Here is a 16,032-nt window from a genome sequence, read left to right as displayed (position 1 = left end):
CCTATAAGAAAACAAGCATGAAAAAACTGGAAAGAATACAGCATAAATATACCAAGGGCATCCATGGATGTGAAAAACTAAGTTATTATGAAAGACTAAAATATCTGAACTTGTACACTGTCGCTTACAGATGTCTAAGAGGAGATCTTATTCAGGTATATAGAGCATTTAGGGACAACTACCTCTGGGAATGTTTGGGTTTATTAAAAAGTACTAGAGAATCATCAGACAACCCATGTAGAAGATTCTATAGGAATGAGAAGTGTACTAATTGATTCTCTGACAGAGTAGCTGATGCTTGGAACAGACTACCAAATTACATTAAAGCAAGTACTAGTTCAGATATTTTTAACAACAGTCTGGACATTTATAAGGGGAACAAGTGTCTTGGTATATTGGCAGGCTAGAAGGGCATTAATGCCCGAGCTTTAAACATTTGTATGTATGTATGCATGTATGCATGTAAAATGCAGTGGCTTAAGATATGAAAGCTGTGGGGTGAGCAATGAAACTGTGTTTTCTTCCATTTGTTTTTGGTAAATGCTTAAAGGGAATCATTAACCAGAGAAGGATGATATAGCTTCTTAGACTACTGACTTTACACTATCTTTAATGTGTGTCTCAGTTCCATAACCATTCACCTTTAGAATGTCACTGATTTTCTATTCTCAGTCTATTAGTTTTACATTATTTGTAATATAAGGAAGGCTGCAGCCTTGCCAGCCACCTCTCACCAACATAGCATAACTCTCCAAACAAAATTTGTTCAGGTAATTCCATGTTGATATGACAGTAGTTCTGGTGACAGAATGAAAAAAAAATGTTCAGGTCTTTTGAAGAGGTTTGTATGGCAAACTACCATAATACTGTACATATTACTTGTCCATAACTTAATTTTCTAATTTTCCTGTAATACTCAGTGATTTAGCAACATTTTAAACATTTAAACATCCACCACTTCCAAATCCTGATTTAATTGCAGTGTTTCCTATAGTGTACATGTTTTTTTCATTTTAAGAAATTACAAATAATGCTTTTAAAACATAGAAAAATATAAGCATATCTTGCTTGCTTAAAGACATTCCCAAGTGTGCTGGCATCTGTAAAGGAGGCAACAACAGTCCTTAACCACAAGTATGCATACATACAATGATGTCAGCTTCTATTTGTGATTCTTACAAAATAAACTGTGGTTTTGTTTTTTCCACCAAAGTATCAATTAATTTTTGTAATTATGATATGCATGTTAGTGTCTTACAATTTCACAAGGAATGTAGAGGTTAAATATCACCTCAATGAACCTGCTGTTGGGTAGATGCTGCCACTTTGCATCTGATGAGATGGAGATGTACACATTCACCTTTATCAGCACAACAGTTTCTGTCTTTGTTATTTATTGAATAAATTTAAAGATTATGCATTTATTTATTTATCTGGTAATCACACAAGGTGTCTACATGAAAATGACACTTTTCACTCATAACCTGAAGAGTACTTCTACAGAAGAGAAGAATTTGACCAGAACACTGGATAAATTCCATCTTTTTAGCAAGTTGAATGGACTCTACTTGAACTTCCATGGAGACACAAAGATTGACCACATTCTGACATCACATCCTGATGATAGCACCTCATGGTTTTAATTCTACCCCCTTGTTATAGCCAGTATCAGACTATGCAATGATTTGTTGGTGTTGAATGTTGGCTTATATTGGAGCTGAACTGCAGCAGTTTTCATTAAAAATGTGTGGTCATTATAATAAAGTTTGATACAAATAAAAATTAAAACAAATGTCTTTCTCCACAGTCAAAATTGTGGCAGTAAACAAAGATTACTTTTCATAGAAATATATAGTTTCTGTACTGATTTAGCTAGGCACCGTAGGGTAAATCATATTCCAAAAGAAAACATTGTTACTCTTTCAACATATAATTACCAGATATATTGCTGCATGATGCTTGATGAAGATTATTTTGGCAGTTTCAAGGTGCACAGTGATTAGCAAAATATTTGATTTGGAGTTCAGTTCTATCAGTATGGAAACAATGCCTTGTTGTTTTAATTATGTTCACAAATATTATAAGGTGATCTGTTATGCACAAAGGATTGTGGTATAGCTTACATTAGCAGACTGTCACTCAATTGGGATGTCTTTTTATATGTAATAATAAAATAAATTCACTGCATGATAACTTCCTTCTAGGAAATGCTAAGCAACAACCAGCTGGTGAACACACACTGTTGCAGGAAACAAGGAGCAGCAAAAATAAAGATAAAAGCAGCGGCAATGCGAAATACGGCTCCAAAACAGTATATAATATAAATAAACTTTTTAATAACTGGTTAGTGCATTCACCATGTACTGTGGCTTCTTCAGACCATATACATACATAAATTTAAAAAAGAACAATCTTTATATACTTACAAATAACGCTCATTATTTTCAAATCTTCATTCATCAAACCATCCTCTTAGCCGTACGTCCCCCTTCTATGTGAATGACATCAGCATTTATTCCCCTTACAATTCAAAAATGCATAGCATAGTTTAACTTGCATATAATAAAATAAAAACTCTCTCAAGATATTATGCAACATGAACACTGTACATATCTGCATGTCATCATAATAGATTCTAAATGCATTATGTTCATAAATACATTATAGTTAGTAAAAACATACTCTGCCCTACTAATGCGCCAGCTTAATGTATTGAGTCAGTAGATAAATCACTGATAACAATATTCCCAAAGTTAACTGTTCTATCTGAAGTAATTAGCGACCGTTCGTATAGCCATCCGCTATATTCCTTTGGTTACCCTACTACATTTTGGCTGGCTTAATGTTGCAAACACTGCTTATATATTTTTTATTTTTTCAACCATCCAAGCTATTAAAAATCTATCACTCTAAAATAATAAAAGAGCATCATGTATATATCCCACTTACCTAATGATCTATGTAAAATAGGTTCATAGATTAGTACTAGGCTAACTACCCTTGTGGGCCATTTCAAGCCTAGCCAATTACCCCATGTGAAAATCAAACCCTGTACCTCGTGCCTGTAAGGAAAACACCTTAACCATTATGCCATCCTCCCAGATAAGAAAATCATTAAAATCAATTTATTATTAAATATAAATTGTACTGCCCTTCAAGTAGCGGTTTCTGACCATTCATCCAACATCATGTTACATGACCATCATATTGCTTTTGGACAGATTACTCAGAAAATCAAAACCATCAAAAACTGTATGGTATGTCAACCACGAGCAGTGTTAACTGTCTAATTACAAACTGTCACTCATTCATACAAACATACGTCAATACATAGATTGAGTGACATAAGGACCACAGTCCTTTGTGCTAAAAGTGTATAATCATATAACTTTAGGAAATTTATGTATGTAATGAAGCAATAACATGCTAGACGTATGGATAGTGATGCAATTCGCATAGATCACCAAATGTAACTCACGAACATAAACATTTTAACCACAAGAAACACTCTAAGCATAATACAAAAAATCGCTGCTAAAATCCATTTGAAGCTACTAGTATCATAGCTAGGCACATTATAAACTATAGTGTTCAGTATACCAACTATAAAATATGCTAACATCTGTATATATTAAATGAACAATAACTATAAAAAAGTTCACTATAAAACTAAGTATAAGAGTGGTGGGATATCACAGGAGGAAGGTACAAATGTGGATCGCTATAAACTTAGACTATTAGCAAATAATATTGAGAATGATGCGTTTAAACTGAAGCAGTTGCAGATGCAAAGATTTCACTTTGAAGCATGCATACAATATAAAGTGGTTCCAAGGGGTCTGAGACTGTTAAAAATGCCAACATATGGCTCACAATAGTAGCTGGCAAAAAATCAATTTAGAAGCTAGTTTTAGCTATCTAAAATTGATGAATAAGTTCTTTAAATCACATGAGGAGGCCCTGGTATTAAGTATAGAGCAACAACAAGAGACATTTTATGACCAGTTCCCAGTAGCAATTGCTGACAAAGCTGTGAGTGCAGTAGCAGATAATGTCACCACCCATGAACGCAAATTGATACAGCATAAATGCAAGAATATAGATAGATACATTACAGATTTTAAAAAAGGCCATGTTTTTTCATGGCCTAAACCTCAGAGACCATCAACATTTGCACAAGGGAACATGAATAGTATGCGGACACCTCATGTGGATCGGGATGAAGCCAGTTCCAATAGCAATATAAATAATAATATGATACATAACAAAGAGAATGTAAGCAGCCTTCTGAATTTAAGACAAACAGAAATATTTCAAAGTGACTCAGTGAACCTTATAAGTCAAGGGATGGGGGGGGGGCTAGCAAATTCAACTACTGAACTAACTAATATGGAAAACTCTACCACACAGCAAATGAATGATACACCACCAGGGCAACCAGTGGTGAGGAGGAAGGCGACTGTACAAAATACATCACAGGCTTTTCCATTTTTTCCTTTACCCATTCGGCAGGAGAGGGGACGACAACAGTCCAGGTCCAGAAGTCAAGGTAGGATGAAGAGGAAGGAACAGCAGGAAGGCATGGAGTACCCTACACTGAAGAAGATGTGGAACCAGAGTTGAAAAAGACCATAGTATGGAACATATCACCAAAACATTTAACTAAGGCTGAATTATCTGTGTTACAAAAAGGCCTTTCATTCATTCCAGCACAGGCGGCAGATATAACAGACACAATTATAGACTTAAAATTATTTTTGAGGAATGTTATGCTAAAATTGAATTTTCCCAAAGAAACAATGAACTGCACTGATAATTTAAAAAAACTAAGTACCTTTATGCCAGTTAACCACCCAATCTTGGAAGCATTGGTGAAATATGTGCGGATGAATTATGTAACTCATTATGTGGTCCCAGAAATAGTAATTGATATATGAATTTGACACAACAAGAACAAGAAACTTTGTCTAATCTTAAGGAAGACACACAAATAGTTATAGGACCTGCGGATAAAGGGGGCATGATTGTAGTTATGAATAGAAATTATTATTATGAATCATTATGTAGAATGCTCGCTGATGATATAACATATAAGACTATCACAATGAGTAATATACAAGATATGTATAAAATGATAAAGATAACCATCAATGATTTCATGGCTAGTCATGGTATTTCAATGGAGTTAATTCAATTCCTTGTAGTAGACAATCCATTAATGCCATCTTTTCAAGGACAACCTAAAATACATAAGGATCCAGTGATTCCACCGTTTAGGCCTATAGTTGCAGGCTGAGGTTGGATCACTGAACCATTCTTCACATTTGCGGAAAAGAAAATTAGACCTATTTGTAGCTAGATCAAAAATAGTGTTAAAAGACTCTAAGCAGTTCTTGGAAAGTCTATATACATATAATGTAGAGTCACAGGTAAGGGATGATGACTATCTAGTTACACTTGATGTAGTTTCATTATTTACCTTGATTCTTAATGTAGAAGGGATAGAATATCTGCAAAGATTCCTTATTAATAATAGTGAATATGGAGAAAACATGATAAACATCATATGCAGATTTATGAAGGTAGTACTAGAACATAATGTTTTTGTCTTTAATGGCACATATTATCTACACCGGAAAGACATAGCTATAGGCACATGTTGTGCCAATAGCTACGCCAATGTAGTGATGGCACAATGGGAGGTAGAGCAAATGCTCCCTCTGGACCTATACAAAGATTATGTAAAGTTCTATCATCGTTTTGATGATGATATCTTTGTGGTTTGGGGAGGGACACTCCCTGAGTTGGGAAGAGTTTGTGCAAAAAATACAGGCTACCATGAGTTTTTTGAAGTTTACAGCAAATTAATCATCTGAAGGTCTAGCATTCCTGGACATCTTTGTTTCTAAAACTGAATATGGGTTATATTAAACAAAGGTATATTGAAAAGAGTGTTACAGAAATACACTCTTACATAGATTAAGCATGCACCCTAAAAGGACCTTTAGGTATGTAGTGAAAGGGCAAGGAATGAGAGTTTCATGCCTAAGTAATAAAGAAACTGTCTTTGTGGAAGGGCTATCAGAATTGGAAAATAATTTATACCAGCGAGGATATAAAGCAAGTGAGGTTGTTCCTACATTAGAGGAAGTTAGGATGATGAGAGATGATAGAGTGAAACCATATTTTTCTCGTAGGATAAGGGATGAGTCGAGTCAGAGTTTAAATGAAAGTAATCAGGCTATAAATATATCTATATCATATACTCGTGATGTTAATAAGGTGAGGGATGTGTTCCATAAGTACTAGCTACTACTTATGACAGATAAAAAGGTGAAAGAAGTGGTAGGAGAATATCCTAGTTTTTGTTTTAAAAACAGGAAAAACCTTAAACATATGCTATGCTACCCTAAAGATACACCTGAACCGATTAAGTATATACAAGGAGGACACGGACATGTACACATTGTAGTATGTGTCCATTTATAAAGCAAGCAAATGAGTTTACTCATCCAGGTACAGGGATGAAATACAGAATAGGGGCTACAGCTACCTGCGATAGTAAAAATATAGTATAGCACAATGTGATTGCTGTTTACATTTTTATGTTGGTAAATCTAACAGGACATTTAGAGAATGAATTAGAGAACACATGAATAGTATATGAAATGGGAACTCAGTAAGTGCTCTGTTCAAATATATAGAAGGGAGTGGAAAGTACCATGATTTTACATTTATGGTACTGGAACAAGTTACAACTGGACCACGAGTAGGTAACATTAAAAATCGGACAGAAAGGAGCAAGCTAAGGTGGATATTAAAGTTAAGAGCAGATAAGGGGCTGGGATTAAATGGTAAATTATTTATAAAATGTGCCCTAGAGGCACGTGGGCTACCTAGGAAATAATTAAATACATGGTAGTATAAAAAAGGATATTACATGAATGTACTAATATGCTTTGCATGAAGATTGTTTTTTGTTTTAAGATTTGATTTATTAACACCATTTCTTAGGTTAGAGTATAGCATGAGCAAGTGTGAGATATCTAGCAATCCCTGATAAAGGGTAGTATTATATGAATTTGACCCCACAGGGATATATTAATTTAATATGTATAGTAAATATACTTAGATTTTATTATGCTTTGATTACTACCATGCATGTCTATGCATGAAAATGGCTGAATTCATCTGTTAGCTTGGAGGAATATAACTATGCTCACTTTATTAATTTAGGTATATATACTGGGTTGACATTGTTAATTAGATCATTGTATAATAGTCTGGATAGCTATAGATAATCTATTGTCAAAGCTGTTTGATATATAGTTCATATTAGTGTATAGGTCAATGTATCTATCCAACACTCCTATATTTGGTTTTACAGGAAACTTTTCTATAGTTATTGTTCGCTCAATATATGCTGATGTTAGTATATTTTTATAATAGGTATGTTGTATTTTATTTCATATTAGTGTACAAGTCGATGTATTTGCCCGCCACTTTTATACTTGGTTTTATAGTGAACATTTTTATAGTTATTGTTCATTTAATATATATAAATGTTAGTATATTTTTATAGTTGATATACTGGGCACTATAGTTTATAATGTGCCTACTAGGATACTAGTAGCTTCAAATGGATTTTAGCATCTCATTTTTGTATTATGTTTAGAGTGTTTCTCGTGGTTAAAATGTCTATGTTCGTGAGATACATTTGTTGATCTGTGCGAATTGCATCGCTATCCGTACTTCTAGACTGTTATTGCTTCATTACACACATAAATTTCCTACATTTATATGATTATAAGGTTTTTAGCACATAGGACTGGGGTCCTTATGTCACTCAGTCTACATATTGATGTATGGTTGTATGAATGAATGACAGTTTGTAATTAGACACTTAACACTGTTCATGAATGACATACCATACAGTTTTTGATGATTTTGATTTTGATTTTCTGAGTAATCTGTCCAAAAAAAATATGATGGTCATGTAACATGATGTTGGATGAATGGTCAGAAACCGCTACTTGAAGGGCAGTACAATCTGTATTTTAATGATAAATTGATTTTAATGATTTTCTTATCTATTTTACATAGATCATTAGTTATGTGGGATATATACATGATGCTCTTTTATTATTTTAGAGTAATAGATTTTTAATAGCTTGGATGGTTGAAAAAATAAAAATATAAGCAGTGTTTGCTACTTTAAGCTAGCCAAAATGTAGTAGGGTAACCAAAGGAATATAGCGGATGGCTATATGAACGGTCGCTAATTACTTCAGATAGAACAGTTAACTTTGGGAATATTGTTATCAGTGATTTATCTGGTGACTCAATACATTAAGCTGGTGCATTAGTAGGCTAGAGTTTTCTTTTAGTAGCTATAATGTATTTATGAACATAAATCATTTAGACTCTATTATGATGACATGCAGATATGTACCGTGTTCATGTTGCATAATATCTTGAGAGAGGTTTAATTTTATTATGTGCAAGTTAAACTATGCTATGCATTTTAGAAGACTACGTCTTTAAATTATAAGGGGAAGAAATGCTGACGTCATTCACATAGCGTGGGGACGTACGGCTAAGGGGATGGTTTGCTGAATGAAGATTTGAAAATAATGAGTATTATTTGTAAGTATATAAAGATTGTTTTTTTTTTAATTTATGTATGTACATGGTCTGAAGAAGCCACAGTATATGGTGAAAGTGCTAACCAATTATTAAAAAGTTTATTTATATTATATGCTGTTTGGAGCCGTATTTCGGATTATTTTATTTATTTATTTTACATTTGTTAACCGGGCTAGTCTAACTGAATATATTTCCATTTTCAGTAGAGGCCCGGGGAGAAAAGCTCCGGCAGTTATACAACTTAGAAAATCATCCACAGGGATTAAAATAAAAATAAAAATACAAGTAATAATGTTTAAAATTAAAAAGTATGCCTTGTAGGAAGTAGTAATAATATAGAGTAGGAATTACTCTTTAGGTATATCAAATTAGGAACAACAGTTAGTAAGTCAAACAAGGAGTGAGCATGTAACAATCAATTTAGAGTATAAGTAGTTAAGTAAGAGTGGTAGAAATAAGAAGTAACAGGAGGTGTAATTGGAAAAAGAAGAAGAGAGGAAGAAGATTAGTCAGGATTGCTGCAGGGGCATAGCCAGTGAGAATTTAACTGTTTTTTGAGGTTGTGTTTAAACAGAGGCAAGGAAGAAAGTAATGTTAGTTCATTTGGCAGTAGGTTCCAGATTTTTCCAACTGTGTTAGAAAAAAGAGAGTCTCCGGCCAGGTTGTTAGACTTGCATATGCAGGCAAGGAGTTTGTTGGAAGAACACAGGGAGTTAAGATTTTTGTACTGGAGGATGAGATTGGAGAGCATAGGAGTGTTGTTGGATTGGTAGAAGATCTTGTGGGCAATGGTGAGTTGGGATACTATCAGTTGGTTTTGAAGTTACCGCTGCTTTTTTATTTATTTATAACTACCTTCTAACTTACAGTAAATTGATACGAAATAAACCATTTAATTATATGCATTTGTAGTAAGGCAAAGTGAATTATTACAATGAAAAGTAGTCCAAGGCAGGACCTTGAAATCTTGAAATGAATTGTGTTCTTCACATTGTTTATCTCAGCACAGGAAACAGATGTATGCAAATTCTGATGCACTCTGACATAAATATGGTTCCCTATTAAAACCACAAAGGTCCACTTACCCGAATATGGAAACGTCATCGAACCTCAAAAACACAGATCGTCCTGAAGTGCGAAATACAAAATGTCGAATCATCATGGTTGGCCCTTCTGCGGTATAGCTCTGTAAGGTAAGTGTGTGATAGTTACAGACTTTAGGGTTAGGGTGCAGATTAAGGTAAGTGCATAGATAGTAATGTATGTAAGGTTAGAAGTAGGGTTTTGTTAAGTGTATGTATATGGATTATTTATTTTGTTTGGGTTTAGCTCCTTAAGGTAAGTGTGTGATAGTTATGGACCTTAGGGTTAGGGTGCGGGTTAGGCAAGTGCATACATGGTAGTATATGCAAGATTTACTTTAGGGTTAAAAGTAGGGTTTTGGTTAGTGTATGTATATGGTTTATTTATTTTGTTTGGGTAGGTAGTATGTAGCGGGTGGTGGGGCTGGGCAACTATGGTGATTTGAGATTTTGAATTTCGCGGTTTAGGGTGTTCGGTGTATTCATGGTTCACGCAATATGTGTCGATGTTTACATATTCGGTGTATAGGACTTTCGCAGTTCTAATACAGACCCCATAAATACACATACCTGACAGGCATTACGTGAGATAGAACAAGCAGAACTAAAATAAAAAGTTCATATAGAGCAACAATGGAAAATGTACTATGACCAGTTAAGAGTAAGGCATTGTAGATGGGAAGAAAGGTAAATAGGAGTTAAACAGTACAGCATCGTGAAGATGGTTGGCAACACAAATATAAACTTTAAAACAGCAATAATTGAAATTATTAGATGAAAGATTACAGATAAAAACATGGAAAACTGCAGATACCTGCCTACATCCATGCAGGAGAAGATAAGTAATATGTCCCATAGTAATCACATGTCCCAGCTGCAAGCAGGCATGACACTAGTGTCAGTACAGTGAAGATTATCTCCTTGTTTGACCTAAAACAGCAGAGGTGAAAAATTTTGTACCCAGTATATTGACCGTGAAAGTTTTTAGTGCAGACAGGAGAGCACTGACTTTAAGAAACAAACACCACTCATAGTTATTTGTTTAAATATAAAGTCAATTTTGATTGCAATATGTTTTGATAGATGGACATGGCACAAAACCCAAGGCACAGTGGTGATATTTAAACAGTACAAGCAGATGGTTGCTGTGCTATCACAGAATTCAGTATCCCCTGTTATATACATACTGAAGAGGAATGTCATTGGACTACAGCTGGTTGTATATGTGCCACATACCAACACCTGGGTACTGTCTGTATATCTTCTCAACCATAGCATGGAGTAGCCCTTTCCATAAAATACTTGTGCTGCCACATATTTGATTCTGCTATTTCAAAAGGCAGACATAAATGTGTTGCACCCAGATACACAGCTGTAGAGGTAAAATGGACAAATGTGAAGAGATCACATTCTTACTTGATGGCTGTGGTGCACAGCTTGGCTTTCTAACCATAACCCATACTGAAGTTTGAAGATCTAGTGAGGCACATGAGCTGTTCACTGGCATAATATATATAAGCCCTATAGTTAGAGCTGGCAACAAGTCATTCTGCTAGCCAATCACCACAAACCTAATATGTAGTGTGTTATTATACATGCCCTTTAAATTTACAAGTTCACTATACTAGCATTCAACTACAAATACTCACATCTTATTGGATCAACTTGCCATTTTTCAACTCATGAAAAACACTGAGAAATTAACAGCCAGAAGTGAGGAAGCTCCCATGCAAACCATATAAGTGGATCAAGTCCACATTCTTTCCGCAGTGGTGCAGTGGTTGCATTGTCACCTTACAGCAAGAGGTTCACTGGTTTGATTCTTTGTTGGGGTGCCTTCTGTGCAGAATCTGCATGTCCTCTCTGCATCTGTATGCGTTAGCTCTGAGTGCTCTGATTTCCTCCCATGTTACAAAGCGATGCATCTGGAGCATTTCTCCCTAGGCCTCCACTGAAAATTGGCTTTGTTCCAAGTCGGACTTTCCCAGTAAACAAATATTAAATGAATAAATAATATATATATGTATATACACACACACACACACACGTGGTAAGACAGAGTAGGGGTGATTCCCCTTTGTCTGGTGCATATGCATGCGTTTCTCAGTATATCGGTATAAGATTCTTCTCGCTCTTCATTATTCCTCTTCCAGCTCCATACACACAAACTGCCCAATGGATCACATACCTGGACCCGATTAGCTCATTTGTTCTCTTTATGTGGTGAGAGTCAGGCTTCATTCATTCTCCTAACAGAATGAGAGTCCTAAGGTCCATTCATTTCCTGATTAGGATGAGAGCCAATAAAAATTTAGTCTTAGGGAGTGGGTTAATCTGTAGTCATGTGGATGGACAATCTAACCCCCCTCCTTTTGTAGCTGTGACTTCCATAATTGGTGAGCACTCATGGATGCTACCAAACATGCTACTGCTTTCACTAGGTGAGGAAGCTGCTAATGTAACTGCCATCATCCACTCTTATCAAAACAACAAGCTCTGATCCCTCCCTAGGATAGGGACATACATTTCACTTAGGAAAGGAGATTTCTTTCATTATTGATAAAACTATAATGCTTGGAACTAATGAGGTGGAATGACCAAAGTTCATGTTCAGGCATTGTTAAAATATATCTTCCATTACTATTTGATGCACTGCTTGAGTTTTTGAAGATTAAATTGTCTGCTGGCTGATAAATGTTGAGTTTTCCTGTACGAGTCATAAAAATACTATTGTAATCTACATTCTATGTATATTGAAAGTGGTTTAGCTGGGAGAAAGCTGTTTCTATCAGCCTTACTATTTTTAGTTAAGCGTAAGTAACAAAGACTGCCTGTATTTAACTATGAACTGATGTTCTGTCTTCATCTTAGTTCAAAATGTTCTATGTCAGATTCTAATTTCAAGAGCATGCATTGTGTATTTTATGTACAAACCTGTTCTGTATTTATAAGGGTTTTATCAATTTTGTACTGTGTTTGCTGTATCATAATAAATCTGTAGAGGTCAATGTGAATTGTATCTGGTCTGAAATAAAAATTAAGCCATCTTATAACCATAGCCATAACAGTTAAGTATCAGTTCTCCATTTGGCCTTAAGGAACATCAGGATGAGGCACAAGTCAAATTTTGTCACTAGCATACTACTATTTGATAATGTTTTTACTTACACATGAACTAATAATCAGATAACACTGACCGAAATGAAGTGTATGTCAGTAAATGAGATACTTCTGTCTCGCACACTTTCTTTTTGATAGTTGTTCCATCTTCAGAAATTACAGACCTGGCCTCAGGAATCCTGATGTTGCTTTGGCAGTTAAAGTTCATAGGTTCATAATTCATAGTTTAGTACTAAGCTAACTGCCCTTGTGATCCATTTTAAGCCTAGCCAATTATCCCTTGTGAGACCCTGCACCTTGTGTTTGTAAGGCAAGCACGTTAGCCATTAAGCCACCATCCCAACCCCTTTACGAATTCACGATTCTTTCCTCTATTAGCTCCATTACTAAGGTGGTGCAGTGTGGGTGGAGTCTCCCTGCCCACTTTAGTAATGGGTGCTAACTCTAACCCTACACATTGCAACATTAAAACCTTCCCATAACACTGCCACTATTCAGGCAAATTTGTGGCTAGTGTTATGGGGGGATTAGTTTTAATATTAGGGCAGGGAATCATTTTTCTCTTTCAATATTATTGTTTTTTTCACTATTTTGTTGGTGCTTTGCATTCAACGTTAGTGTGGCTTGGTCATACATAATAGACCTGTACTAGGCTAGATGCCATTGTGGGCCATTTTAAGCGTAGCCGATTTCCCTTCGTGAGAGTCAAATGTTGTACCTCGTCTGTGAGGTAAACACCTTAACCATTATGCCAACCCCAAAGCTTCAGCTTGCTCCTGATTCTTGGGTAAAAAAGTTGAATTATACTTATGACCTTGGGGACAGCCTTCTGCAGCTCACTCTTATTTACTTTTTTTTAAACTGTGTGACAGTCATATCTTTCTGTCCCTGTGTGTGCTTTCTATTTGACTATAGTTTTTCAGTTTTACATTTGCTATGCTTTTCTTTAGTTATGCTTGAATGTTTGCACTTAATATTTTAATTCTAGTATATTTTCATTCTAGTACCTGATTTCTTTCATTTCTACTTTCTGATCAAAGCTCTGTTATTAACTTTACCAACTGCTCTTTTTGGCATGCTTTAAGTTACCTCTCATGGAATGACCACATTTATCCTGTGTTTTATGTTTCTAATTTACTGTAGCTGTGTATGATTTGACTTTTTATCCAAGTTACAACTCTGTATTATTTGTCATCTGGTGGTATAACACTGTTATGCCCACCTCAGTATTTGTAGGACAGCTTAGATCTAAGCAGTTTGCCTTTGTAACTATAGTTATAGTTCTGTAAGATATGCCTTTGGAACTGCAGGTTTGATCTTGTGCTATTCTCTGTGTCTGCCGTTCTTGCAAGATCTCCAGGTTTACTTTTGTTTGCTTGAAACTCTTCATGAGTAGTTTTCATGTTCAGATGTTTACAAACGTGAAATCTGTTGCAGGATTATTTTGCATTGCATTTAAAAAAATGTTTTGAATGGCCTCGGCAGTGGGCATAGAGACCCCATGGAGTAGTTCAGTTGTTCACTCAATAATTAAACTAATAAATAAGTGAATACATACATCATAAATATATTTAACAGTGGTATAGGCCTACACAAAGCAGAATGTACTTAATTTTTAAGTTTGCATTTGACTTCAGTACTACCATTGCTGCAGCTGACGTCCATTAAATGAGGCTGATATGGTGGAATTCTATATACATAGGGTTAGCACATCTGTTCTTGCAGTCTTGATTGTAAAGAAATAATTTTCTGAGTTTCATGCATCTAGAACTGTTAAGTTGCTGGGTTACAACTGGTTCAGTGTTAAGCTGTATTGTAGTTAATTAAGAATATAAATTAATGGAATTAGTGTTTACATAGTGGTCATTATACAGATAAGTAATGTTCTATTACCTCCTCCCTACCTCCCCTTCATACCCAAATAACGTATAAGAGACAGAAAATTAACAAGTTACTCACCCAAAAGAAAAGAAGTTGACACACCCATCAAACTTTATTTAACCAATGCAACAAGGCTAATATTAACTCTGTCCAGAAAAGAACTCTAAAGGAATCAAAATGAAGCAAAGTTACATTAAAGGTAAAACTTGCCTTTCAAAATGGATGACAATAATAAGGCCATCTGTAAACACATTTGAAAAATGAAGGGGATGTAACAAAGATGAAGTGTGCTGCACCAAAATTGCATCATTGTAACACAGCCTACTAATAAGGCTAACATAAGCTTACAGAAATGACGCACATTTCAAGACATAGAGGGAAAACCCTCTTAGTTTTTCACCCTGCTACATGCACACACCTTTATATAGAGAAAGTAGACATATTTGCCTCCTGTAAAGTCAAGAACATCAGTGCCAATGGACTGGATGAGATATCAAAAAGTTAAATATATGCAACTAAATGTAGCCTAGTCCTCCCCATTAAGCATAATCTTTAATGACCATAAAATGATTCCATTCCTGTTTACTGGAAGTAGGAGACTACATTGAAAAAAGGGAAAATCTTTTACAGAGCCCAATAACTGCAGACTGTTTAGCCGCATAGGAGCATTGTCAAGATTTAGGAGGGAACCATAACAGAACTTGGATTCCTTGTAGACAATGACTTTTCAATCACTGGAGTCCTGCATTTATCACTTACAGTGGACAGGGCAAGTGGATGATTTATTTATTTATTTATTTTCTGACTCTTTTTCACATCTAAGTGATAATGTAAGGCCTTACTTAGGCTAGCTATGTTGTCTGACTATATATCATTGATCAGGGAGCTGACATAAAATGAAACACTAAAGGTGGAGGAGTGTCAATATTCACCAAGGATATTCACATTACCAGGCTAGTTGCCCAACACAATGCGTCTAAAATTCTCCAGGTGCAACTAACACTAGGTAAGACTGCAATCCAAATTGTAGCTTGCTACAGATCCACCACCATACCCCAAGATTCTCACTGCACCTTTCTAAACATACTGGAAAATATTAAGATAGAACCAAACACTCTAATACTGGGTGATTTTAACTACCCTGCCATTAACTGGGAAAACTACTCATGTACCAACACCTTTGTCCAATGGTTCTTGGAATTTATAAATTCCAACGCCCTGGATCAACTAATCCATAGTCCTACCAGGGGCTCCAATATCCTAGACCTGGTCATTACCAACATGGGAAATCGATGCTCCACAT

This window comes from Protopterus annectens, chromosome 2.part2, assembly GCF_019279795.1.
Source record: "Protopterus annectens isolate FY-2018-M chromosome 2.part2, PAN1.0, whole genome shotgun sequence".
NCBI lineage: Eukaryota > Metazoa > Chordata > Ceratodontiformes > Protopteridae > Protopterus > Protopterus annectens.
Note: the sequence above shows the minus strand (reverse complement) of the source record.